The sequence below is a fragment of the Rhinoderma darwinii genome, chromosome 4 (genome assembly GCF_050947455.1).
Source record: "Rhinoderma darwinii isolate aRhiDar2 chromosome 4, aRhiDar2.hap1, whole genome shotgun sequence".
In the NCBI taxonomy this organism is placed as follows: domain Eukaryota; kingdom Metazoa; phylum Chordata; class Amphibia; order Anura; family Rhinodermatidae; genus Rhinoderma; species Rhinoderma darwinii.
Window position 1 is genome coordinate 130,659,005 of NC_134690.1, and position 22,500 is coordinate 130,681,504.

Here is a 22,500-nt window from a genome sequence, read left to right on the forward strand (position 1 = left end):
TCATCTTGAGTCTGGCACCTTGGACCGCTCGGCCATCCTGACATCCTGAGTATTAGGAGAGAAGACTGAAAGGTACATGCAATCACCCCGAATATACAAGTCATTTTTTTATTCAAGTACAAGTTTATTTCTCATCTGTTTGACTTTATTCAACTCTAAGATCATTGGCTCTTCTGGGTGACATAAAAGCTGACCGTCCTAGAAAGAAATGCCTTCTTGTTCCCACCTGCTAGAGTTTAATTCATGTTGGATGATATTTAAAGAATAAGACCAACACACACTTACATTTACCAAGTGGGTTAGGCAGCTGCTTCCTAATATGCCACCGGAACAATGGAAGTGGATTGAGCCATGCCTCGTTCAGGTAACCCCAGTCTCACAATGGTGCGCAACTGGAGTCAGAAGTTATTTCCAGGAAGTGAGATGACTGACTTTATTGAACAAAATACTTGTCAGAAGTGGGATTTGAACCCACGCCCCCTTTCAGAGACCAGAACACCCAATTAGGGAAGAATTTTCATCTTGAGTCTGGCGCCTTGGACCGCTCGGCCATCCTGACATCCTGAGTATTAGGAGAGAAGACTGAAAGGTACATGCAATCACCCCGAATATACAAGTCATTTTGTTATTCAAGTACAAGTTTATTTCTCATCTGTTTGACTTTATTCAACTCTAAGATCATTGGCTCTTCTGGGTGACATAAAAGCTGACCGTCCTAGAAAGAAATGCCTTCTTGTTCCCACCTGCTAGAGTTTAATTCATGTTGGATGATATTTAAAGGAATAAGACCAACACACACTTACATTTACCAAGTGGGTTAGGCAGCTGCTTCCTAATATGCCACCGGAACAACGGAAGTGGATTGAGCCATGCCTCGTTCAGGTAACCCCAGTCTCACAATGGTGCGCAACTGGAGTCAGAAGTTATTTCCAGGAAGTGAGATGACTGACTTTATTGAACAAAATACTGGTCAGAAGTGGGATTTGAACCTACGCCTCCTTTCAGAGACCAGAACACCCAACTAGGGAAGAATTTTCAGCTTGAGTCTGGCGCCTTAGACCGCTCTGCCATTCTGACATCCTGAGTGTTAGGAGAGAAGACTGAAAGGTACATGCAATCACCCCGAATATACAAGTCATTTTTTTATTCAAGTACAAGTTTATTTCTCATCTGTTTGACTTTATTCAACTCTAAGATCATTGGCTCTTCTGGGTGACATAAAAGCTGACCGTCCTAGAAAGAAATGCCTTCTTGTTCCCACCTGCTAGAGTTTAATTCATGTTGGATGATATTTAAAGGAATAAGACCAACACACACTTACATTTACCAAGTGGGTTAGGCAGCTGCTTCCTAATATGCCACCGGAACAACGGAAGTGGATTGAGCCATGCCTCGTTCAGGTAACCCCAGTCTCACAATGGTGCGCAACTGGAGTCAGAAGTTATTTCCAGGAAGTGAGATGACTGACTTTATTGAACAAAATACTGGTCTGAAGTGGGATTTGAACCCACGCATCCTTTCAGAGACCAGAACACCCAATTAGGGAAGAATTTTCATCTTGAGTCTGGCGCCTTAGACCGCTCGGCCATCCTGACATCCTGAGTATTAGGAGAGAAGACTAAAAGGTACATGCAATCACCCCGAATATACAAGTCATTTTGTTATTCAAGTACAAGTTTATTTCTCATCTGTTTGATTTTATTCAACTCTAAGATCATTGGCTCTTCTGGGTGACATAAAAGCTGACCGTCCTAGAAAGAAATGCCTTCTTGTTCCCACCTGCTAGAGTTTAATTCATGTTGGATAATATTTAAAGAATAAGACCAACACACACTTACATTTACCAAGTGGGTTAGGCAGCTGCTTCCTAATATGCCACCGGAACAACGGAAGTGGATTGAGCCATGCCTCGTTCAGGTAACCCCAGTCTCACAATGGTGCGCAACTGGAGTCAGAAGTTATTTCCAGGAAGTGAGATGACTGACTTTATTGAACAAAATACTTGTCAGAAGTCGGATTTGAACCCACGCCTCCTTTCAGAGACCAGAACATCCAACTAGGGAAGAATTTTCATCTTGAGTCTGGCGCCTTGGACCGCTCAGCCATCCTGACATCCTGAGTATTAGGAGAGAAGACTGAAAGGTACATGCAATCACCCCGAATATACAAGTCATTTTGTTATTCAAGTACAAGTTTATTTCTCATCTGTTTGACTTTATTCAACTCTAAGATCATTGGCTCTTCTGGGTGACATAAAAGCTGACCGTCCTAGAAAGAAATGCCTTCTTGTTCCCACCTGCTAGAGTTTAATTCATGTTGGATGATATTTAAAGGAATAAGACCAACACACACTTACATTTACCAAGTGGGTTAGGCAGCTGCTTCCTAATATGCCACCGGAACAACGGAAGTGGATTGAGCCATGCCTCGTTCAGGTAACCCCAGTCTCACAATGGTGCGAAACTGGAGTCAGAAGTTATTTCCAGGAAATTAGATGACTGACTTTATTGAACAAAACGCTTGTCAGAAGTGGGATTTGAACCCACGCCTCCTTTCAGAGACCAGAACACCCAATTAGGGAAGAATTTTCATCTTGAGTCTGGCGCCTTGGACCGCTCAGCCATCCTGACATCCTGAGTATTAGGAAAAAAGACTGAAACGTACATGCAATCACCCCGAATATACAAGTCATTTTGTTATTCAAGTACAAGTTTATTTCTCATCTGTTTGACTTTATTCAACTCTAAGATCATTGGCTCTTCTGGGTGACATAAAAGCTGACCGTCCTAGAAAGAAATGCCTTCTTGTTCCCACCTGCTAGAGTTTAATTCATGTTGGATGATATTTAAAGAATAAGACCAACACACACTTACATTTACCAAGTGGGTTAGGCAGCTGCTTCCTAATATGCCACCGGAACAACGGAAGTGGATTGAGCCATGCCTCGTTCAGGTAACCCCAGTCTCACAATGGTGCGCAACTGGAGTCAGAAGTTATTTCCAGGAAGTGAGATGACTGACTTTATTGAACAAAATACTTGTCAGAAGTGGGATTTGAACCCACGCCTCCTTTCAGAGACCAGAACACCCAATTAGGGAAGAATTTTCATCTTGAGTCTGGCGCCTTGGACCGCTCGGCCATCCTGACATCCTGAGTATTAGGAGAGAAGACTGAAAGGTACATGCAATCACCCCGAATATACAAGTCATTTTGTTATTCAAGTACAAGTTTATTTCTCATCTGTTTGACTTTATTCAACTCTAAGATCATTGGCTCTTCTGGGTGACATAAAAGCTTACCGTCCTAGAAAGAAATGCCTTCTTGTTCCCACCTGCTAGAGTTTAATTCATGTTGGATGATATTTAAAGGAATAAGACCAACACACACTTACATTTACCAAGTGGGTTAGGCAGCTGCTTCCTAATATGCCACCGGAACAACGGAAGTGGATTGAGCCATGCCTCGTTCAGGTAACCCCAGTCTCACAATGGTGCGCAACTGGAGTCAGAAGTTATTTCCAGGAAGTGAGATGACTGACTTTATTGAACAAAATTCTTGTCAGAAGTGGGATTTGAACCCACGCCTCCTTTCAGAGACCAGAACACCCAATTAGGGAAGAATTTTCATCTTGAGTCTGGCGCCTTGGACCGCTCGGCCATCCTGACATCTGAGCATTAGGAGGGAAGACTGAAAGGTACATGCAATCACCCCGAATATACAAGTCATTTTTTTATTCAAGTACAAGTTTATTTCTCATCTGTTTGACTTTATTCAACTCTAAGATCATTGGCTCTTCTGGGTGACATAAAAGCTGACCGTCCTAGAAAGAAATGCCTTCTTGTTCCCACCTGCTAGAGTTTAATTCATGTTGGATGATATTTAAAGGAATAAGACCAACACACACTTACATTTACCAAGTGGGTTAGGCAGCTGCTTCCTAATATGCCAACGGAACAACGGAAGTGGATTGAGCCATGCCTCGTTCAGGTAACCCCAGTCTCACAATGGTGCGCAACTGGAGTCAGAAGTTATTTCCAGGAAGTGAGATGACTGACTTTATTGAACAAAATACTTGTCAGAAGTGGGATTTGAACCCAAGCCTCCTTTCAGAGACCAGAACACCCAATTAGGGAAGAATTTTCATCTTGAGTCTGGCGCCTTGGACCGCTCGGCCACCCTGACATCCTGAGTATTAGGAGAGAAGACTGAAGGGTACATGCAATCACCCCGAATATACAAGTCATTTTGTTATTCAAGTACAAGTTTATTTCTCATCTGTTTGACTTTATTCAACTCTAAGATCATTGGCTCTTCTGGGTGACATAAAAGCTGACCGTCCTAGAAAGAAATGCCTTCTTGTTCCCACCTGCTAGAGTTTAATTCATGTTGGTTGATATTTACAGGAATAAGACCAGCACACACTTACATTTACCAAGTGGGTTAGGCAGCTGCTTCCTAATATGCCACCGGAACAACGGAAGTGGATTGAGCCATGCCTCGTTCAGGTAACCCCAGTCTCACAATGGTGCACAACTGGAGTCAGAAGTTATTTCCAGGAAGTGAGATGACTGACTTTATTGAACAAAATACTTGTCAGAAGTGGGATTTGAACCCACGCCTCCTTTCAGAGACCAGAACACCCAACTAGGGAAGAATTTTCATCTTGAGTCTGGCGCCTTGGACCGCTCGGCCATCCTGACATCCTGAGTATTAGGAGAGAAGACTGAAAGGTACATGCAATCACCCCGAATATACAAGTCATTTTGTTATTCAAGTACAAGTTTATTTCTCATCTGTTTGACTTTATTCAACTCTAAGATCATTGGCTCTTCTGGGTGACATAAAAGCTGACCGTCCTAGAAAGAAATGCCTTCTTGTTCCCACCTGCTAGAGTTTAATTCATGTTGGATGATATTTAAAGGAATAAGACCAACACACACTTACATTTACCAAGTGGGTTAGGCAGCTGCTTCCTAATATGCAACCGGAACAACGGAAGTGGATTGAGCCATGCCTCGTTCAGGTACCCCCAGTCTCACAATGGTGCACAACTGGAGTCAGAAGTTATTTCCAGGAAGTGAGATGACTGACTTTATTGAACAAAATACTTGTCAGAAGTGGGATTTGAACCCACGCCTCCTTTCAGAGACCAGAACACCCAACTAGGGAAGAATTTTCATCTTGAGTCTGGCGCCTTGGACCGCTCGGCCATCCTGACATCCTGAGTATTAGGAGAGAAGACTGAAAGGTACATGCAATCACCCCGAATATACAAGTCATTTTGTTATTCAAGTACAAGTTTATTTCTCATCTGTTTGACTTTATTCAACTCTAAGATCATTGGCTCTTCTGGGTGACATAAAAGCTGACCGTCCTAGAAAGAAATGCCTTCTTGTTCCCACCTGCTAGAGTTTAATTCATGTTGGATGATATTTAAAGGAATAAGACCAACACACACTTACATTTACCAAGTGGGTTAGGCAGCTGCTTCCTAATATGCCACCGGAACAACGGAAGTGGATTGAGCCATGCCTCGTTCAGGTAACCCCAGTCTCACAATGGTGCGCAACTGGAGTCAGAAGTTATTTCCAGGAAGTGAGATGACTGACTTTATTGAACAAAATACTTGTCAGAAGTGGGATTTGAACCCACGCCTCCTTTCAGAGACCAGAACACCCAACTAGGGAAGAATTTTCATCTTGAGTCTGGCGCCTTGGACCGCTCGGCCATCCTGACATCCTGAGTATTAGGAGAGAAGACTGAAAGGTACATGCAATCACCCCGAATATACAAGTCATTTTGTTATTCAAGTACAAGTTTATTTCTCATCTGTTTGACTTTATTCAACTCTAAGATCATTGGCTCTTCTGGGTGACATAAAAGCTGACCGTCCTAGAAAGAAATGCCTTCTTGTTCCCACCTGCTAGAGTTTAATTCATGTTGGATGATATTTAAAGGAATAAGACCAACACACACTTACATTTACCAAGTGGGTTAGGCAGCTGCTTCCTAATATGCCACCGGAACAACGGAAGTGGATTGAGCCATGCCTCGTTCAGGTAACCCCAGTCTCACAATGGTGCGCAACTGGAGTCAGAAGTTATTTCCAGGAAGTGAGATGACTGACTTTATTGAACAAAATACTTGTCAGAAGTGGGATTTGAACCCACGCCTCCTTTCAGAGACCAGAACACCCAATTAGGGAAGAATTTTCATCTTGAGTCTGGCGCCTTGGACCGCTCGGCCATCCTGACATCCTGAGTATTAGGAGAGAAGACTGAAAGGTACATGCAATCACCCCGAATATACAAGTCATTTTGTTATTCAAGTACAAGTTTATTTCTCATCTGTTTGACTTTATTCAACTCTAAGATCATTGGCTCTTCTGGGTGACATAAAAGCTGACCGTCCTAGAAAGAAATGCCTTCTTATTCCCACCTGCTAGAGTTTAATTCATGTTGGATGATATTTAAAGGAATAAGACCAACACACACTTACATTTACCAAGTGGGTTAGGCAGCTGCTTCCTAATATGCCACCGGAACAACGGAAGTGGATTGAGCCATGCCTCGTTCAGGTAACCCCAGTCTCACAATGGTGCGCAACTGGAGTCAGAAGTTATTTCCAGGAAGTGAGATGTCTGACTTTATTGAACAAAATACTTGTCAGAAGTGGGATTTGAACCCGCGCCTCCTTTCAGAGACCAGAACATCCAACTAGGGAAGAATTTTCATCTTGAGTCTGGCGCCTTGGACCGCTCGGCCATCCTGACATCCTGAGTATTAGGAGAGAAGACTGAAAGGTACATGCAATCACCCCGAATATACAAGTCATTTTGTTATTCAAGTACAAGTTTATTTCTCATCTGTTTGACTTTATTCAACTCTAAGATCATTGGCTCTTCTGGGTGACATAAAAGCTGACCGTCCTAGAAAGAAATGCCTTCTTGTTCCCACCTGCTAGAGTTTAATTCATGTTGGATGATATTTAAAGGAATAAGACCAACACACACTTACATTTACCAAGTGGGTTAGGCAGCTGATTCCTAATATGCCACCGGAACAACGGAAGTGGATTGAGCCATGCCTCGTTCAGGTAACCCCAGTCTCACAATGGTGCGCAACTGGAGTCAGAAGTTATTTCCAGGAAGTGAGATGACTGACTTTATTGAACAAAATACTTGTCAGAAGTGGGATTTGAACCCACTCCTCCTTTCAGAGACCAGAACATCCAACTAGGGAAGAATTTCCATCTTGAGTCTGGCGCCTCGGCCATCCTGACATCCTGAGTATTAGGAGAGAAAACTGAAAGGTACATGCAATCACCCCGAATATACAAGTCATTTTGTTATTCAAGTACAAGTTTATTTCTCATCTGTTTGACTTTATTCAACTCTAAGATCATTGGCTCTTCTGGGTGACATAAAAGCTGACCGTCCTAGAAAGAAATGCCTTCTTGTTCCCACCTGCTAGAGTTTAATTCATGTTGGTTGATATTTACAGGAATAAGACCAGCACACACTTACATTTACCAAGTGGGTTAGGCAGCTGCTTCCTAATATGCCACCGGAACAACGGAAGTGGATTGAGCCATGCCTCGTTCAGGTAACCCCAGTCTCACAATGGTGCACAACTGGAGTCAGAAGTTATTTCCAGGAAGTGAGATGACTGACTTTATTGAACAAAATACTTGTCAGAAGTGGGATTTGAACCCACGCCTCCTTTCAGAGACCAGAACACCCAACTAGGGAAGAATTTTCATCTTGAGTCTGGCGCCTTGGACCGCTCGGCCATCCTGACATCCTGAGTATTAGGAGAGAAGACTGAAAGGTACATGCAATCACCCCGAATATACAAGTCATTTTGTTATTCAAGTACAAGTTTATTTCTCATCTGTTTGACTTTATTCAACTCTAAGATCATTGGCTCTTCTGGGTGACATAAAAGCTGACCGTCCTAGAAAGAAATGCCTTCTTGTTCCCACCTGCTAGAGTTTAATTCATGTTGGATGATATTTAAAGGAATAAGACCAACACACACTTACATTTACCAAGTGGGTTAGGCAGCTGCTTCCTAATATGCAACCGGAACAACGGAAGTGGATTGAGCCATGCCTCGTTCAGGTACCCCCAGTCTCACAATGGTGCACAACTGGAGTCAGAAGTTATTTCCAGGAAGTGAGATGACAGACTTTATTGAACAAAATACTTGTCAGAAGTGGGATTTGAACCCATGCCTCCTTTCAGAGACCAGAACACCCAACTAGGGAAGAATTTTCATCTTGAGTCTGGCACCTTGGACTGCTCGGCCATCCTGACATCCTGAGTATTAGGAGAGAAGACTGAAAGGTACATGCAATCACCCCGAATATACAAGTCATTTTGTTATTCAAGTACAAGTTTATTTCTCATCTGTTTGACTTTATTCAACTCTAAGATCATTGGCTCTTCTGGGTGACATAAAAGCTGACCGTCCTAGAAAGAAATGCCTTCTTGTTCCCACCTGCTAGAGTTTAATTCATGTTAGATGATATTTAAAGGAATAAGACCAACACACACTTACATTTACCAAGTGGGTTAGGCAGCTGCTTCCTAATATGTCACCGGAACAACGGAAGTGGATTGAGCCATGCCTCGTTCAGGTAACCCCAGTCTCACAATGGTGCACAACTGGAGTCAGAAGTTATTTCCAGGAAGTGAGATGACTGACTTTATTGAACAAAATACTTGTCAGAAGTGGGATTTGAACCCACGCCTCCTTTCAGAGACCAGAACACCCAACTAGGGAAGAATTTTCATCTTGAGTCTGGCGCCTTGGACCGCTCGGCCATCCTGACATCCTGAGTATTAGGAGAGAAGACTGAAAGGTACATGCAATCACCCCGAATATACAAGTCATTTTGTTATTCAAGTACAAGTTTATTTCTCATCTGTTTGACTTTATTCAACTCTAAGATCATTGGCTCTTCTGGGTGACATAAAAGCTGACCGTCCTAGAAAGAAATGCCTTCTTGTTCCCACCTGCTAGAGTTTAATTCATGTTGGATGATATTTAAAGGAATAAGACCAACACACACTTACATTTACCAAGTGGGTTAGGCAGCTGATTCCTAATATGCCACCGGAACAACGGAAGTGGATTGAGCCATGCCTCGTTCAGGTAACCCCAGTCTCACAATGGTGCGCAACTGGAGTCAGAAGTTATTTCCAGGAAGTGAGATGACTGACTTTATTGAACAAAATACTTGTCAGAAGTGGGATTTGAACCCACTCCTCCTTTCAGAGACCAGAACATCCAACTAGGGAAGAATTTCCATCTTGAGTCTGGCGCCTCGGCCATCCTGACATCCTGAGTATTAGGAGAGAAAACTGAAAGGTACATGCAATCACCCCGAATATACAAGTCATTTTGTTATTCAAGTACAAGTTTATTTCTCATCTGTTTGACTTTATTCAACTCTAAGATCATTGGCTCTTCTGGGTGACATAAAAGCTGACCGTCCTAGAAAGAAATGCCTTCTTGTTCCCACCTGCTAGAGTTTAATTCATGTTGGTTGATATTTACAGGAATAAGACCAGCACACACTTACATTTACCAAGTGGGTTAGGCAGCTGCTTCCTAATATGCCACCGGAACAACGGAAGTGGATTGAGCCATGCCTCGTTCAGGTAACCCCAGTCTCACAATGGTGCACAACTGGAGTCAGAAGTTATTTCCAGGAAGTGAGATGACTGACTTTATTGAACAAAATACTTGTCAGAAGTGGGATTTGAACCCACGCCTCCTTTCAGAGACCAGAACACCCAACTAGGGAAGAATTTTCATCTTGAGTCTGGCGCCTTGGACCGCTCGGCCATCCTGACATCCTGAGTATTAGGAGAGAAGACTGAAAGGTACATGCAATCACCCCGAATATACAAGTCATTTTGTTATTCAAGTACAAGTTTATTTCTCATCTGTTTGACTTTATTCAACTCTAAGATCATTGGCTCTTCTGGGTGACATAAAAGCTGACCGTCCTAGAAAGAAATGCCTTCTTGTTCCCACCTGCTAGAGTTTAATTCATGTTGGATGATATTTAAAGGAATAAGACCAACACACACTTACATTTACCAAGTGGGTTAGGCAGCTGCTTCCTAATATGCAACCGGAACAACGGAAGTGGATTGAGCCATGCCTCGTTCAGGTACCCCCAGTCTCACAATGGTGCACAACTGGAGTCAGAAGTTATTTCCAGGAAGTGAGATGACAGACTTTATTGAACAAAATACTTGTCAGAAGTGGGATTTGAACCCATGCCTCCTTTCAGAGACCAGAACACCCAACTAGGGAAGAATTTTCATCTTGAGTCTGGCACCTTGGACTGCTCGGCCATCCTGACATCCTGAGTATTAGGAGAGAAGACTGAAAGGTACATGCAATCACCCCGAATATACAAGTCATTTTGTTATTCAAGTACAAGTTTATTTCTCATCTGTTTGACTTTATTCAACTCTAAGATCATTGGCTCTTCTGGGTGACATAAAAGCTGACCGTCCTAGAAAGAAATGCCTTCTTGTTCCCACCTGCTAGAGTTTAATTCATGTTAGATGATATTTAAAGGAATAAGACCAACACACACTTACATTTACCAAGTGGGTTAGGCAGCTGCTTCCTAATATGTCACCGGAACAACGGAAGTGGATTGAGCCATGCCTCGTTCAGGTAACCCCAGTCTCACAATGGTGCACAACTGGAGTCAGAAGTTATTTCCAGGAAGTGAGATGACTGACTTTATTGAACAAAATACTTGTCAGAAGTGGGATTTGAACCCACGCCTCCTTTCAGAGACCAGAACACCCAACTAGGGAAGAATTTTCATCTTGAGTCTGGCGCCTTGGACCGCTTGGCCATCCTGACATCCTGAGTATTAGGAGAGAAGACTGAAAGGTACATGCAATCACCCCGAATATACAAGTCATTTTGTTATTCAAGTACAAGTTTATTTCTCATCTGTTTGACTTTATTCAACTCTAAGATCATTGGCTCTTCTGGGTGACATAAAAGCTGACCGTCCTAGAAAGAAATGCCTTCTTGTTCCCACCTGCTAGAGTTTAATTCATGTTGGATGATATTTAAAGGAATAAGACCAACACACACTTACATTTACCAAGTGGGTTAGGCAGCTGCTTCCTAATATGCCACCGGAACAACGGAAGTGGATTGAGCCATGCCTCGTTCAGGTACCCCCAGTCTCACAATGGTGCGCAACTGGAGTCAGAAGTTATTTCCAGGAAGTGAGATGACTGACTTTATTGAACAAAATACTTGTCAGAAGTGGGATTTGAACCCACGCCTCCTTTCAGAGACCAGAACACCCAACTAGGGAAGAATTTTCATCTTGAGTCTGGTGACTTGGAACGCTCGGCCATTCAGACATCCTGAGTATTAGGAGAGAAGACTGAAAGGTACATGCAATCACCCCGAATATACAAGTCATTTTGTTATTCAAGTACAAGTTTATTTCTCATCTGTTTGACTTTATTCAACTCTAAGATCATTGGCTCTTCTGGGTGACATAAAAGCTGACCGACCTAGAAAGAAATGCCTTCTTGTTCCCACCTGCTAGAGTTTAATTCATGTTGGATGATATTTAAAGGAATAAGACCAACACACACTTACATTTACCAAGTGGGTTAGGCAGCTGCTTCCTAATATGCCACCGGAACAACGGAAGTGGATTGAGCCATGCCTCGTTCAGGTACCCCCAGTCTCACAATGGTGCGCAACTGGAGTCAGAAGTTATTTCCAGGAAGTGAGATGACTGACTTTATTGAACAAAATACTTGTCAGAAGTGGGATTTGAACCCACGCCTCCTTTCAGAGACCAGAACACCCAACTAGGGAAGAATTTTCATCTTGAGTCTGGCGCCTTGGACCGCTCAGCCATCCTGACATCCTGAGTATTAGGAGAGAAGACTGAAAGGTACATGCAATCACCCCGAATATACAAGTCATTTTGTTATTCAAGTACAAGTTTATTTCTCATCTGTTTGACTTTATTCAACTCTAAGATCATTGGCTCTTCTGGGTGACATAAAAGCTGACCGTCCTAGAAAGAAATGCCTTCTTGTTCCCACCTGCTAGAGTTTAATTCATGTTGGATGATATTTAAAGGAATAAGACCAACACACACTTACATTTACCAAGTGGGTTAGGCAGCTGCTTCCTAATATGCAACCGGAACAACGGAAGTGGATTGAGCCATGCCTCGTTCAGGTACCCCCAGTCTCACAATGGTGCACAACTGGAGTCAGAAGTTATTTCCAGGAAGTGAGATGACTGACTTTATTGAACAAAATACTTGTCAGAAGTGGGATTTGAACCCACGCCTCCTTTCAGAGACCAGAACACCCAACTAGGGAAGAATTTTCATCTTGAGTCTGGCACCTTGGACTGCTCGGCCATCCTGACATCCTGAGTATTAGGAGAGAAGACTGAAAGGTACATGCAATCACCCCGAATATACAAGTCATTTTGTTATTCAAGTACAAGTTTATTTCTCATCTGTTTGACTTTATTCAACTCTAAGATCATTGGCTCTTCTGGGTGACATAAAAGCTGACCGTCCTAGAAAGAAATGCCTTCTTGTTCCCACCTGCTAGAGTTTAATTCATGTTGGATGATATTTAAAGGAATAAGACCAACACACACTTACATTTACCAAGTGGGTTAGGCAGCTGCTTCCTAATATGCAACCGGAACAACGGAAGTGGATTGAGCCATGCCTCGTTCAGGTACCCCCAGTCTCACAATGGTGCACAACTGGAGTCAGAAGTTATTTCCAGGAAGTGAGATGACTGACTTTATTGAACAAAATACTTGTCAGAAGTGGGATTTGAACCCACGCCTCGTTTCAGAGACCAGAACACCCAACTAGGGAAGAATTTTCATCTTGAATCTGGCACCTTGGACTGCTCGGCCATCCTGACATCCTGAGTATTAGGAGAGAAGACTGAAAGGTACATGCAATCACCCCGAATATACAAGTCATTTTGTTATTCAAGTACAAGTTTATTTCTCATCTGTTTGACTTTATTCAACTCTAAGATCATTGGCTCTTCTGGGTGACATAAAAGCTGACCGACCTAGAAAGAAATGCCTTCTTGTTCCCACCTGCTAGAGTTTAATTCATGTTGGATGATATTTAAAGGAATAAGACCAACACACACTTACATTTACCAAGTGGGTTAGGCAGCTGCTTCCTAATATGCCACCGGAACAACGGAAGTGGATTGAGCCATGCCTCGTTCAGGTACCCCCAGTCTCACAATGGTGCGCAACTGGAGTCAGAAGTTATTTCCAGGAAGTGAGATGACTGACTTTATTGAACAAAATACTTGTCAGAAGTGGGATTTGAACCCACGCCTCCTTTCAGAGACCAGAACACCCAACTAGGGAAGAATTTTCATCTTGAGTCTGGTGCCTTGGAACGCTCGGCCATCCTGACATCCTGAGTATTAGGAGAGAAGACTGAAAGGTACATGCAATCACCCCGAATATACAAGTCATTTTGTTATTCAAGTACAAGTTTATTTCTCATCTGTTTGACTTTATTCAACTCTAAGATCATTGGCTCTTCTGGGTGACATAAAAGCTGACCGACCTAGAATGAAATGCCTTCTTGTTCCCACCTGCTAGAGTTTAATTCATGTTGGATGATATTTAAAGGAATAAGACCAACACACACTTACATTTACCAAGTGGGTTAGGCAGCTGCTTCCTAATATGCCACCGGAACAACGGAAGTGGATTGAGCCATGCCTCGTTCAGGTACCCCCAGTCTCACAATGGTGCGCAACTGGAGTCAGAAGTTATTTCCAGGAAGTGAGATGACTGACTTTATTGAACAAAATACTTGTCAGAAGTGGGATTTGAACCCACGCCTCCATTCAGAGACCAGAACACCCAACTAGGGAAGAATTTTCATCTTGAGTCTGGCGCCTTGGACCGCTCGGCTATCCTGACATCCTGAGTATTAGGAGAGAAGACTGAAAGGTACATGCAATCACCCCGATTATACAAGTCATTTTGTTATTCAAGTACAAGTTTATTTCTCATCTGTTTGACTTTATTCAACTCTAAGATCATTGGCTCTTCTGGGTGACATAAAAGCTGACCGTCCTAGAAAGAAATGCCTTCTTGTTCCCACCTGCTAGAGTTTAATTCATGTTGGATGATATTTAAAGGAATAAGACCAACACACACTTACATTTACCAAGTGGGTTAGGCAGCTGCTTCCTAATATGCCACCGGAACAACGGAAGTGGATTGAGCCATGCCTCGTTCAGGTACCCCCAGTCTCACAATGGTGCGCAACTGGAGTCAGAAGTTATTTCCAGGAAGTGAGATGACTGACTTTATTGAACAAAATACTTGTCAGAAGTGGGATTTGAACCCACGCCTCCTTTCAGAGACCAGAACACACAACTAGGGAAGAATTTTCATCTTGAGTCTGGCGCCTTGGACTGCTCGGCCATCCTGACATCCTGAGTATTAGGAGAGAAGACTGAAAGGTACATGCAATCACCCCGAATATACAAGTCATTTTGTTATTCAAGTACAAGTTTATTTCTCATCTGTTTGACTTTATTCAACTCTAAGATCATTGGCTCTTCTGGGTGACATAAAAGCTGACCGTCCTAGAAAGAAATGCCTTCTTGTTCCCACCTGCTAGAGTTTAATTCATGTTGGATGATATTTAAAGGAATAAGACCAACACACACTTACATTTACCAAGTGGGTTAGGCAGCTGCTTCCTAATATGCCACCGGGACAACGGAAGTGGATTGAGCCATGCCTCGTTCAGGTAACCCCAGTCTCACAATGGTGCGCAACTGGAGTCAGAAGTTATTTCCAGGAAGTGAGATGACTGACTTTATTGAACAAAATACTTGTCAGAAGTGGGATTTGAACCCACGCCTCCATTCAGAGACCAGAACACCCAACTAGGGAAGAATTTTCATCTTGAGTCTGGTGCCTTGGAACGCTCGGCCATCCTGACATCCTGAGTATTAGGAGAGAAGACTGAAAGGTACATGCAATCACCCCGAATATATAAGTCATTTTGTTATTCAAGTACAAGTTTATTTCTCATCTGTTTGACTTTATTCAACTCTAAGATCATTGGCTCCTCTGGGTGACATAAAAGCTGACCATCCTAGAAAGAAATGCCTTCTTGTTCCCACCTGCTAGAGTTTTATTCATGTTGGATGATATTTACAGGAATAAGACCAGCACACACTTACATTTACCAATTGGGTTTGAAACCACGCCTCCTTTCAGAGACCAGAACACCCAACTAGGGAAGAATTTTCATCTTGAGTCTGGTGCCTTGGAACGCTCGGCCATTCTGACATCCTGAGTGTTAGGAGAGAAGACTGAAAGGTACATGCAATCACCCCGAATATACAAGTCATTTTGTTATTCAAGTACAAGTTTATTTCTCATCTGTTTGACTTTATTCAACTCTAAGATCATTGGCTCTTCTGGGTGACATAAAAGCTGACCGACCTAGAAAGAAATGCCTTCTTGTTCCCACCTGCTAGAGTTTAATTCATGTTGGATGATATTTAAAGGAATAAGACCAACACACACTTACATTTACCAAGTGGGTTAGGCAGCTGCTTCCTAATATGCCACCGGAACAACGGAAGTGGATTGAGCCATGCCTCGTTCAGGTACCCCCAGTCTCACAATGGTGCGCAACTGGAGTCAGAAGTTATTTCCAGGAAGTGAGATGACTGACTTTATTGAACAAAATACTTGTCAGAAGTGGGATTTGAACCCATGCCTCCTTTCAGAGACCAGAACACCCAACTAGGGAAGAATTTTCATCTTGAGTCTGGCGCCTTGGACCGCTCGGCCATCCTGACATCCTGAGTATTAGGAGAGAAGACTGAAAGGTACATGCAATCACCCCGAATATACAAGTCATTTTGTTATTCAAGTACAAGTTTATTTCTCATCTGTTTGACTTTATTCAACTCTAAGATCATTGGCTCTTCTGGGTGACATAAAAGCTGACCGTCCTAGAAAGAAATGCCTTCTTGTTCCCACCTGCTAGAGTTTAATTCATGTTGGATGATATTTAAAGGAATAAGACCAACACACACTTACATTTACCAAGTGGGTTAGGCAGCTGCTTCCTAATATGCCACCGGAACAACGGAGGTGGATTGAGCCATGCCTCGTTCAGGTACCCCCAGTCTCACAATGGTGCGCAACTGGAGTCAGAAGTTATTTCCAGGAAGTGAGATGACTGACTTTATTGAACAAAATACTTGTCAGAAGTGGGATTTGCACCCACGCCTCCTTTCAGAGACCAGAACACCCAACTAGGGAAGAATTTTCATCTTGAGTCTGGCGCCTTGGACCGCTCGGCCATCCTGACATCCTGAGTGTTAGGAGAGAAGACTGAAAGGTACATGCAATTACCCCGAATATACAAGTCATTTTGTTATTCAAGTACAAGTTTATTTCTCATCTGTTTGACTTTATTCAACTCTAAGATCATTGGCTCTTCTGGGTGACATAAAAGCTGACCGTCCTAGAAAGAAATGCCTTCTTGTTCCCACCTGCTAGAGTTTAATTCATGTTGGATGATATTTAAAGGAATAAGACCAACACACACTTACATTTACCAAGTGGGTTAGGCAGCTGCTTCCTAATATGCAACCGGAACAACGGAAGTGGATTGAGCCATGCCTCGTTCAGGTACCCCCAGTCTCACAATGGTGCACAACTGGAGTCAGAAGTTATTTCCAGGAAGTGAGATGACTGACTTTATTGAACAAAATACTTGTCAGAAGTGGGATTTGAACCCACGCCTCCTTTCAGAGACCAGAACACCCAACTAGGGAAGAATTTTCATCTTGAGTCTGGCACCTTGGACTGCTCGGCCATCCTGACATCCTGAGTATTAGGAGAGAAGACTGAAAGGTACATGCAATCACCCCGAATATACAAGTCATTTTGTTATTCAAGTACAAGTTTATTTCTCATCTGTTTGACTTTATTCAACTCTAAGATCATTGGCTCTTCTGGGTGACATAAAAGCTGACCGTCCTAGAAAGAAATGCCTTCTTGTTCCCACCTGCTAGAGTTTAATTCATGTTGGATGATATTTAAAGGAATAAGACCAACACACACTTACATTTACCAAGTGGGTTAGGCAGCTGCTTCCTAATATGCAACCGGAACAACGGAAGTGGATTGAGCCATGCCTCGTTCAGGTACCCCCAGTCTCACAATGGTGCACAACTGGAGTCAGAAGTTATTTCCAGGAAGTGAGATGACTGACTTTATTGAACAAAATACTTGTCAGAAGTGGGATTTGAACCCACGCCTCCTTTCAGAGACCAGAACACCCAACTAGGGAAGAATTTTCATCTTGAGTCTGGCACCTTGGACTGCTCGGCCATCCTGACATCCTGAGTATTAGGAGAGAAGACTGAAAGGTACATGCAATCACCCCGAATATACAAGTCATTTTGTTATTCAAGTACAAGTTTATTTCTCATCTGTTTGACTTTATTCAACTCTAAGATCATTGGCTCTTCTGGGTGACATAAAAGCTGACCGTCCTAGAAAGAAATGCCTTCTTGTTCCCACCTGCTAGAGTTTAATTCATGTTAGATGATATTTAAAGGAATAAGACCAACACACACTTACATTTACCAAGTGGGTTAGGCAGCTGCTTCCTAATATGCCACCGGAACAACGGAGGTGGATTGAGCCATGCCTCGTTCAGGTACCCCCAGTCTCACAATGGTGCGCAACTGGAGTCAGAAGTTATTTCCAGGAAGTGAGATGACTGACTTTATTGAACAAAATACTTGTCAGAAGTGGGATTTGCACCCACGCCTCCTTTCAGAGACCAGAACACCCAACTAGGGAAGAATTTTCATCTTGAGTCTGGCGCCTTGGACCGCTCGGCCATCCTGACATCCTGAGTGTTAGGAGAGAAGACTGAAAGGTACATGCAATTACCCCGAATATACAAGTCATTTTGTTATTCAAGTACAAGTTTATTTCTCATCTGTTTGACTTTATTCAACTCTAAGATCATTGGCTCTTCTGGGTGACATAAAAGCTGACCGTCCTAGAAAGAAATGCCTTCTTGTTCCCACCTGCTAGAGTTTAATTCATGTTGGATGATATTTAAAGGAATAAGACCAACACACACTTACATTTACCAAGTGGGTTAGGCAGCTGCTTCCTAATATGCAACCGGAACAACGGAAGTGGATTGAGCCATGCCTCGTTCAGGTACCCCCAGTCTCACAATGGTGCACAACTGGAGTCAGAAGTTATTTCCAGGAAGTGAGATGACTGACTTTATTGAACAAAATACTTGTCAGAAGTGGGATTTGAACCCACGCCTCCTTTCAGAGACCAGAACACCCAACTAGGGAAGAATTTTCATCTTGAGTCTGGCACCTTGGACTGCTCGGCCATCCTGACATCCTGAGTATTAGGAGAGAAGACTGAAAGGTACATGCAATCACCCCGAATATACAAGTCATTTTGTTATTCAAGTACAAGTTTATTTCTCATCTGTTTGACTTTATTCAACTCTAAGATCATTGGCTCTTCTGGGTGACATAAAAGCTGACCGTCCTAGAAAGAAATGCCTTCTTGTTCCCACCTGCTAGAGTTTAATTCATGTTGGATGATATTTAAAGGAATAAGACCAACACACACTTACATTTACCAAGTGGGTTAGGCAGCTGCTTCCTAATATGCAACCGGAACAACGGAAGTGGATTGAGCCATGCCTCGTTCAGGTACCCCCAGTCTCACAATGGTGCACAACTGGAGTCAGAAGTTATTTCCAGGAAGTGAGATGACTGACTTTATTGAACAAAATACTTGTCAGAAGTGGGATTTGAACCCACGCCTCCTTTCAGAGACCAGAACACCCAACTAGGGAAGAATTTTCATCTTGAGTCTGGCACCTTGGACTGCTCGGCCATCCTGACATCCTGAGTATTAGGAGAGAAGACTGAAAGGTACATGCAATCACCCCGAATATACAAGTCATTTTGTTATTCAAGTACAAGTTTATTTCTCATCTGTTTGACTTTATTCAACTCTAAGATCATTGGCTCTTCTGGGTGACATAAAAGCTGACCGTCCTAGAAAGAAATGCCTTCTTGTTCCCACCTGCTAGAGTTTAATTCATGTTAGATGATATTTAAAGGAATAAGACCAACACACACTTACATTTACCAAGTGGGTTAGGCAGCTGCTTCCTAATATGCCACCGGAACAACGGAAGTGGATTGAGCCATGCCTCGTTCAGGTACCCCCAGTCTCACAATGGTGCGCAACTGGAGTCAGAAGTTATTTCCAGGAAGTGAGATGACTGACTTTATTGAACAAAATACTTGTCAGAAGTGGGATTTGAACCCACACCTCCTTTCAGAGACCAGAACACACAACTAGGGAAGAATTTTCATCTTGAGTCTGGCGCCTTGGACCGCTCAGCCATCCTGACATCCTGAGCATTAGGAGAGAAGACTGAAAGGTACATGCAATCACCCCGAATATACAAGTCATTTTGTTATTCAAGTACAAGTTTATTTCTCATCTGTTTGACTTTATTCAACTCTAAGATCATTGGCTCTTCTGGGTGACATAAAAGCTGACCGTCCTAGAAAGAAATGCCTTCTTGTTCCCACCTGCTAGAGTTTAATTCATGTTGGATGATATTTAAAGGAATAAGACCAACACACACTTACATTTACCAAGTGGGTTAGGCAGCTGCTTCCTAATATGCCACCGGAACAACGGAAGTGGATTGAGCCATGACTCGTTCAGGTACCCCCAGTCTCACAATGGTGCACAACTGGATTCATAAGTTATTTCCAGGAAGTGAGATGACTGACTTTATTGAACAAAATACTTGTCAGAAGTGGGATTTGAACCCACGGCTCCTTTCAGAGACCAGAACACCCAACTAGGGAAGAATTTTCATCTTGAGTCTGGCGCCTTGGACCGCTCGGCCATCCTGACATCCTGAGTATTAGGAGAGAAGACTGAAAGGTACATGCAATCACCCCGAATATACAAGTCATTTTGTTATTCAAGTACAAGTTTATTTCTCATCTGTTTGACTTTATTCAACTCTAAGATCATTGGCTCTTCTGGGTGACATAAAAGCTGACCGACCTAGAAAGAAATGCCTTCTTGTTCCCACCTGCTAGAGTTTAATTCATGTTGGATGATATTTAAAGGAATAAGAGCAACACACACTTACATTTACCAAGTGGGTTAGGCAGCTGCTTCCTAATATGCCACCGGAACAACGGAAGTGGATTGAGCCATGCCTCGTTCAGGTACCCCCAGTCTCACAATGGTGCGCAACTGGAGTCAGAAGTTATTTCCAGGAAGTGAGATGACTGACTTTATTGAACAAAATACTTGTCAGAAGTGGGATTTGAACCCACGGCTCCTTTCAGAGACCAGAACACCCAATTAGGGAAGAATTTTCATCTTGAGTCTGGCGCCTTGGACCGCTCAGCCATCCTGACATCCTGAGTATTAGGAGAGAAGACTGGAAGGTACATGCAATCACCCCGAATATACAAGTCATTTTGTTATTCAAGTACAAGTTTATTTCTCATCTGTTTGACTTTATTCAACTCTAAGATCATTGGCTCTTCTGGGTGACATAAAAGCTGACCGTCCTAGAAAGAAATGCCTTCTTGTTCCCACCTGCTAGAGTTTAATTCATGTTGGATGATATTTAAAGGAATAAGACCAACACACACTTACATTTACCAAGTGGGTTAGGCAGCTGCTTCCTAATATGCCACCGGAACAACGGAAGTGGATTGAGCCATGACTCGTTCAGGTATCCCCAGTCTCACAATGGTGCGCAACTGGAGTCAGAAGTTATTTCCAGGAAGTGAGATGACTGACTTTATTGAACAAAATACTTGTCAGAAGTGGGATTTGAACCCACACCTCCTTTCAGAGACCAGAACACCCAACTAGGGAAGAATTTTCATCTTGAGTCTGGCGCCTTAGACCGCTCGGCCATCCTGACATCCTGAGTATTAGGAGAGAAGACTGAAAGGTACATGCAATCACCCCGAATATACAAGTCATTTTGTTATTCAAGTACAAGTTTATTTCTCATCTGTTTGACTTTATTCAACTCTAAGATCATTGGCTCTTCTGGGTGACATAAAAGCTGACCGTCCTAGAAAGAAATGCCTTCTTGTTCCCACCTGCTAGAGTTTAATTCATGTTGGATGATATTTAAAGGAATAAGACCAACACACACTTACATTTACCAAGTGGGTTAGGCACCTGCTTCCTAATATGCCACCGGAACAACGGAAGTGGATTGAGCCATGCCTCGTTCAGGTACCCCCAGTCTCACAATGGTGCACAACTGGATTCATAAGTTATTTCCAGGAAGTGAGATGACTGACTTTATTGAACAAAATACTTGTCAGAAGTGGGATTTGAACCCACGGCTCCTTTCAGAGACCAGAACACCCAACTAGGGAAGAATTTTCATCTTGAGTCTGGCGCCTTGGACCGCTCGGCCATCCTGACATCCTGAGTATTAGGAGAGAAGACTGAAAGGTACATGCAATCACCCCGAATATACAAGTCATTTTGTTATTCAAGTACAAGTTTATTTCTCATCTGTTTGACTTTATTCAACTCTAAGATCATTGGCTCTTCTGGGTGACATAAAAGCTGACCGACCTAGAAAGAAATGCCTTCTTGTTCCCACCTGCTAGAGTTTAATTCATGTTGGATGATATTTAAAGGAATAAGAGCAACACACACTTACATTTACCAAGTGGGTTAGGCAGCTGCTTCCTAATATGCCACCGGAACAACGGAAGTGGATTGAGCCATGCCTCGTTCAGGTACCCCCAGTCTCACAATGGTGCGCAACTGGAGTCAGAAGTTATTTCCAGGAAGTGAGATGACTGACTTTATTGAACAAAATACTTGTCAGAAGTGGGATTTGAACCCACGCCTCCTTTCAGAGACCAGAACACCCAACTAGGGAAGAATTTTCATCTTGAGTCTGGCACCTTGGACTGCTCGGCCATCCTGACATCCTGAGTATTAGGAGAGAAGACTGAAAGGTACATGCAATCACCCCGAATATACAAGTCATTTTGTTATTCAAGTACAAGTTTATTTCTCATCTGTTTGACTTTATTCAACTCTAAGATCATTGGCTCTTCTGGGTGACATAAAAGCTGACCGTCCTAGAAAGAAATGCCTTCTTGTTCCCACCTGCTAGAGTTTAATTCATGTTGGATGATATTTAAAGGAATAAGACCAACACACACTTACATTTACCAAGTGGGTTAGGCAGCTGCTTCCTAATATGCAACCGGAACAACGGAAGTGGATTGAGCCATGCCTCGTTCAGGTACCCCCAGTCTCACAATGGTGCACAACTGGAGTCAGAAGTTATTTC

General features: G+C 42.9%; 32 non-coding genes across 32 annotated transcripts; all 32 read right to left on the reverse strand.

Moving 5' to 3' along the window:
- Window positions 1-450: 450 nt before the first annotated feature.
- On the reverse strand, window positions 451-559 carry TRNAL-CAA (transfer RNA leucine (anticodon CAA)). The gene is made up of 2 exons: window positions 522-559; window positions 451-496 (listed from the first exon to the last, which is right to left on the reverse strand). It is a non-coding gene; the product is annotated as a tRNA-Leu (tRNA).
- A 1,962-nt stretch (window positions 560-2,521) lies between these two features.
- TRNAL-CAA (transfer RNA leucine (anticodon CAA)) lies at window positions 2,522-2,630 on the reverse strand. Its single transcript has 2 exons — window positions 2,593-2,630; window positions 2,522-2,567 (listed from the first exon to the last, which is right to left on the reverse strand). It is a non-coding gene; the product is annotated as a tRNA-Leu (tRNA).
- A 408-nt stretch (window positions 2,631-3,038) lies between these two features.
- Window positions 3,039-3,147, reverse strand: TRNAL-CAA (transfer RNA leucine (anticodon CAA)). The gene is made up of 2 exons: window positions 3,110-3,147; window positions 3,039-3,084 (listed from the first exon to the last, which is right to left on the reverse strand). It is a non-coding gene; the product is annotated as a tRNA-Leu (tRNA).
- Window positions 3,148-3,556: 409 nt separating this feature from the next.
- Window positions 3,557-3,665, reverse strand: TRNAL-CAA (transfer RNA leucine (anticodon CAA)). The gene is made up of 2 exons: window positions 3,628-3,665; window positions 3,557-3,602 (listed from the first exon to the last, which is right to left on the reverse strand). It is a non-coding gene; the product is annotated as a tRNA-Leu (tRNA).
- Window positions 3,666-4,591: 926 nt separating this feature from the next.
- Window positions 4,592-4,700, reverse strand: TRNAL-CAA (transfer RNA leucine (anticodon CAA)). The gene is made up of 2 exons: window positions 4,663-4,700; window positions 4,592-4,637 (listed from the first exon to the last, which is right to left on the reverse strand). It is a non-coding gene; the product is annotated as a tRNA-Leu (tRNA).
- A 409-nt stretch (window positions 4,701-5,109) lies between these two features.
- On the reverse strand, window positions 5,110-5,218 carry TRNAL-CAA (transfer RNA leucine (anticodon CAA)). Its single transcript has 2 exons — window positions 5,181-5,218; window positions 5,110-5,155 (listed from the first exon to the last, which is right to left on the reverse strand). It is a non-coding gene; the product is annotated as a tRNA-Leu (tRNA).
- A 409-nt stretch (window positions 5,219-5,627) lies between these two features.
- On the reverse strand, window positions 5,628-5,736 carry TRNAL-CAA (transfer RNA leucine (anticodon CAA)). Its single transcript has 2 exons — window positions 5,699-5,736; window positions 5,628-5,673 (listed from the first exon to the last, which is right to left on the reverse strand). It is a non-coding gene; the product is annotated as a tRNA-Leu (tRNA).
- Window positions 5,737-6,145: 409 nt separating this feature from the next.
- On the reverse strand, window positions 6,146-6,254 carry TRNAL-CAA (transfer RNA leucine (anticodon CAA)). Its single transcript has 2 exons — window positions 6,217-6,254; window positions 6,146-6,191 (listed from the first exon to the last, which is right to left on the reverse strand). It is a non-coding gene; the product is annotated as a tRNA-Leu (tRNA).
- A 409-nt stretch (window positions 6,255-6,663) lies between these two features.
- Window positions 6,664-6,772, reverse strand: TRNAL-CAA (transfer RNA leucine (anticodon CAA)). Its single transcript has 2 exons — window positions 6,735-6,772; window positions 6,664-6,709 (listed from the first exon to the last, which is right to left on the reverse strand). It is a non-coding gene; the product is annotated as a tRNA-Leu (tRNA).
- A 918-nt stretch (window positions 6,773-7,690) lies between these two features.
- Window positions 7,691-7,799, reverse strand: TRNAL-CAA (transfer RNA leucine (anticodon CAA)). Its single transcript has 2 exons — window positions 7,762-7,799; window positions 7,691-7,736 (listed from the first exon to the last, which is right to left on the reverse strand). It is a non-coding gene; the product is annotated as a tRNA-Leu (tRNA).
- A 927-nt stretch (window positions 7,800-8,726) lies between these two features.
- TRNAL-CAA (transfer RNA leucine (anticodon CAA)) lies at window positions 8,727-8,835 on the reverse strand. The gene is made up of 2 exons: window positions 8,798-8,835; window positions 8,727-8,772 (listed from the first exon to the last, which is right to left on the reverse strand). It is a non-coding gene; the product is annotated as a tRNA-Leu (tRNA).
- Window positions 8,836-9,753: 918 nt separating this feature from the next.
- Window positions 9,754-9,862, reverse strand: TRNAL-CAA (transfer RNA leucine (anticodon CAA)). The gene is made up of 2 exons: window positions 9,825-9,862; window positions 9,754-9,799 (listed from the first exon to the last, which is right to left on the reverse strand). It is a non-coding gene; the product is annotated as a tRNA-Leu (tRNA).
- A 927-nt stretch (window positions 9,863-10,789) lies between these two features.
- TRNAL-CAA (transfer RNA leucine (anticodon CAA)) lies at window positions 10,790-10,898 on the reverse strand. The gene is made up of 2 exons: window positions 10,861-10,898; window positions 10,790-10,835 (listed from the first exon to the last, which is right to left on the reverse strand). It is a non-coding gene; the product is annotated as a tRNA-Leu (tRNA).
- A 927-nt stretch (window positions 10,899-11,825) lies between these two features.
- TRNAL-CAA (transfer RNA leucine (anticodon CAA)) lies at window positions 11,826-11,934 on the reverse strand. The gene is made up of 2 exons: window positions 11,897-11,934; window positions 11,826-11,871 (listed from the first exon to the last, which is right to left on the reverse strand). It is a non-coding gene; the product is annotated as a tRNA-Leu (tRNA).
- A 409-nt stretch (window positions 11,935-12,343) lies between these two features.
- TRNAL-CAA (transfer RNA leucine (anticodon CAA)) lies at window positions 12,344-12,452 on the reverse strand. Its single transcript has 2 exons — window positions 12,415-12,452; window positions 12,344-12,389 (listed from the first exon to the last, which is right to left on the reverse strand). It is a non-coding gene; the product is annotated as a tRNA-Leu (tRNA).
- A 927-nt stretch (window positions 12,453-13,379) lies between these two features.
- On the reverse strand, window positions 13,380-13,488 carry TRNAL-CAA (transfer RNA leucine (anticodon CAA)). The gene is made up of 2 exons: window positions 13,451-13,488; window positions 13,380-13,425 (listed from the first exon to the last, which is right to left on the reverse strand). It is a non-coding gene; the product is annotated as a tRNA-Leu (tRNA).
- Window positions 13,489-13,897: 409 nt separating this feature from the next.
- Window positions 13,898-14,006, reverse strand: TRNAL-CAA (transfer RNA leucine (anticodon CAA)). The gene is made up of 2 exons: window positions 13,969-14,006; window positions 13,898-13,943 (listed from the first exon to the last, which is right to left on the reverse strand). It is a non-coding gene; the product is annotated as a tRNA-Leu (tRNA).
- Window positions 14,007-14,415: 409 nt separating this feature from the next.
- Window positions 14,416-14,524, reverse strand: TRNAL-CAA (transfer RNA leucine (anticodon CAA)). Its single transcript has 2 exons — window positions 14,487-14,524; window positions 14,416-14,461 (listed from the first exon to the last, which is right to left on the reverse strand). It is a non-coding gene; the product is annotated as a tRNA-Leu (tRNA).
- Window positions 14,525-14,933: 409 nt separating this feature from the next.
- On the reverse strand, window positions 14,934-15,042 carry TRNAL-CAA (transfer RNA leucine (anticodon CAA)). The gene is made up of 2 exons: window positions 15,005-15,042; window positions 14,934-14,979 (listed from the first exon to the last, which is right to left on the reverse strand). It is a non-coding gene; the product is annotated as a tRNA-Leu (tRNA).
- A 762-nt stretch (window positions 15,043-15,804) lies between these two features.
- On the reverse strand, window positions 15,805-15,913 carry TRNAL-CAA (transfer RNA leucine (anticodon CAA)). Its single transcript has 2 exons — window positions 15,876-15,913; window positions 15,805-15,850 (listed from the first exon to the last, which is right to left on the reverse strand). It is a non-coding gene; the product is annotated as a tRNA-Leu (tRNA).
- Window positions 15,914-16,322: 409 nt separating this feature from the next.
- On the reverse strand, window positions 16,323-16,431 carry TRNAL-CAA (transfer RNA leucine (anticodon CAA)). The gene is made up of 2 exons: window positions 16,394-16,431; window positions 16,323-16,368 (listed from the first exon to the last, which is right to left on the reverse strand). It is a non-coding gene; the product is annotated as a tRNA-Leu (tRNA).
- A 409-nt stretch (window positions 16,432-16,840) lies between these two features.
- Window positions 16,841-16,949, reverse strand: TRNAL-CAA (transfer RNA leucine (anticodon CAA)). The gene is made up of 2 exons: window positions 16,912-16,949; window positions 16,841-16,886 (listed from the first exon to the last, which is right to left on the reverse strand). It is a non-coding gene; the product is annotated as a tRNA-Leu (tRNA).
- A 409-nt stretch (window positions 16,950-17,358) lies between these two features.
- On the reverse strand, window positions 17,359-17,467 carry TRNAL-CAA (transfer RNA leucine (anticodon CAA)). The gene is made up of 2 exons: window positions 17,430-17,467; window positions 17,359-17,404 (listed from the first exon to the last, which is right to left on the reverse strand). It is a non-coding gene; the product is annotated as a tRNA-Leu (tRNA).
- Window positions 17,468-17,876: 409 nt separating this feature from the next.
- Window positions 17,877-17,985, reverse strand: TRNAL-CAA (transfer RNA leucine (anticodon CAA)). Its single transcript has 2 exons — window positions 17,948-17,985; window positions 17,877-17,922 (listed from the first exon to the last, which is right to left on the reverse strand). It is a non-coding gene; the product is annotated as a tRNA-Leu (tRNA).
- Window positions 17,986-18,394: 409 nt separating this feature from the next.
- Window positions 18,395-18,503, reverse strand: TRNAL-CAA (transfer RNA leucine (anticodon CAA)). The gene is made up of 2 exons: window positions 18,466-18,503; window positions 18,395-18,440 (listed from the first exon to the last, which is right to left on the reverse strand). It is a non-coding gene; the product is annotated as a tRNA-Leu (tRNA).
- A 409-nt stretch (window positions 18,504-18,912) lies between these two features.
- TRNAL-CAA (transfer RNA leucine (anticodon CAA)) lies at window positions 18,913-19,021 on the reverse strand. Its single transcript has 2 exons — window positions 18,984-19,021; window positions 18,913-18,958 (listed from the first exon to the last, which is right to left on the reverse strand). It is a non-coding gene; the product is annotated as a tRNA-Leu (tRNA).
- Window positions 19,022-19,430: 409 nt separating this feature from the next.
- TRNAL-CAA (transfer RNA leucine (anticodon CAA)) lies at window positions 19,431-19,539 on the reverse strand. The gene is made up of 2 exons: window positions 19,502-19,539; window positions 19,431-19,476 (listed from the first exon to the last, which is right to left on the reverse strand). It is a non-coding gene; the product is annotated as a tRNA-Leu (tRNA).
- Window positions 19,540-19,948: 409 nt separating this feature from the next.
- Window positions 19,949-20,057, reverse strand: TRNAL-CAA (transfer RNA leucine (anticodon CAA)). The gene is made up of 2 exons: window positions 20,020-20,057; window positions 19,949-19,994 (listed from the first exon to the last, which is right to left on the reverse strand). It is a non-coding gene; the product is annotated as a tRNA-Leu (tRNA).
- A 409-nt stretch (window positions 20,058-20,466) lies between these two features.
- TRNAL-CAA (transfer RNA leucine (anticodon CAA)) lies at window positions 20,467-20,575 on the reverse strand. The gene is made up of 2 exons: window positions 20,538-20,575; window positions 20,467-20,512 (listed from the first exon to the last, which is right to left on the reverse strand). It is a non-coding gene; the product is annotated as a tRNA-Leu (tRNA).
- Window positions 20,576-20,984: 409 nt separating this feature from the next.
- TRNAL-CAA (transfer RNA leucine (anticodon CAA)) lies at window positions 20,985-21,093 on the reverse strand. Its single transcript has 2 exons — window positions 21,056-21,093; window positions 20,985-21,030 (listed from the first exon to the last, which is right to left on the reverse strand). It is a non-coding gene; the product is annotated as a tRNA-Leu (tRNA).
- Window positions 21,094-21,502: 409 nt separating this feature from the next.
- On the reverse strand, window positions 21,503-21,611 carry TRNAL-CAA (transfer RNA leucine (anticodon CAA)). The gene is made up of 2 exons: window positions 21,574-21,611; window positions 21,503-21,548 (listed from the first exon to the last, which is right to left on the reverse strand). It is a non-coding gene; the product is annotated as a tRNA-Leu (tRNA).
- A 409-nt stretch (window positions 21,612-22,020) lies between these two features.
- Window positions 22,021-22,129, reverse strand: TRNAL-CAA (transfer RNA leucine (anticodon CAA)). The gene is made up of 2 exons: window positions 22,092-22,129; window positions 22,021-22,066 (listed from the first exon to the last, which is right to left on the reverse strand). It is a non-coding gene; the product is annotated as a tRNA-Leu (tRNA).
- Window positions 22,130-22,500: the final 371 nt, after the last annotated feature.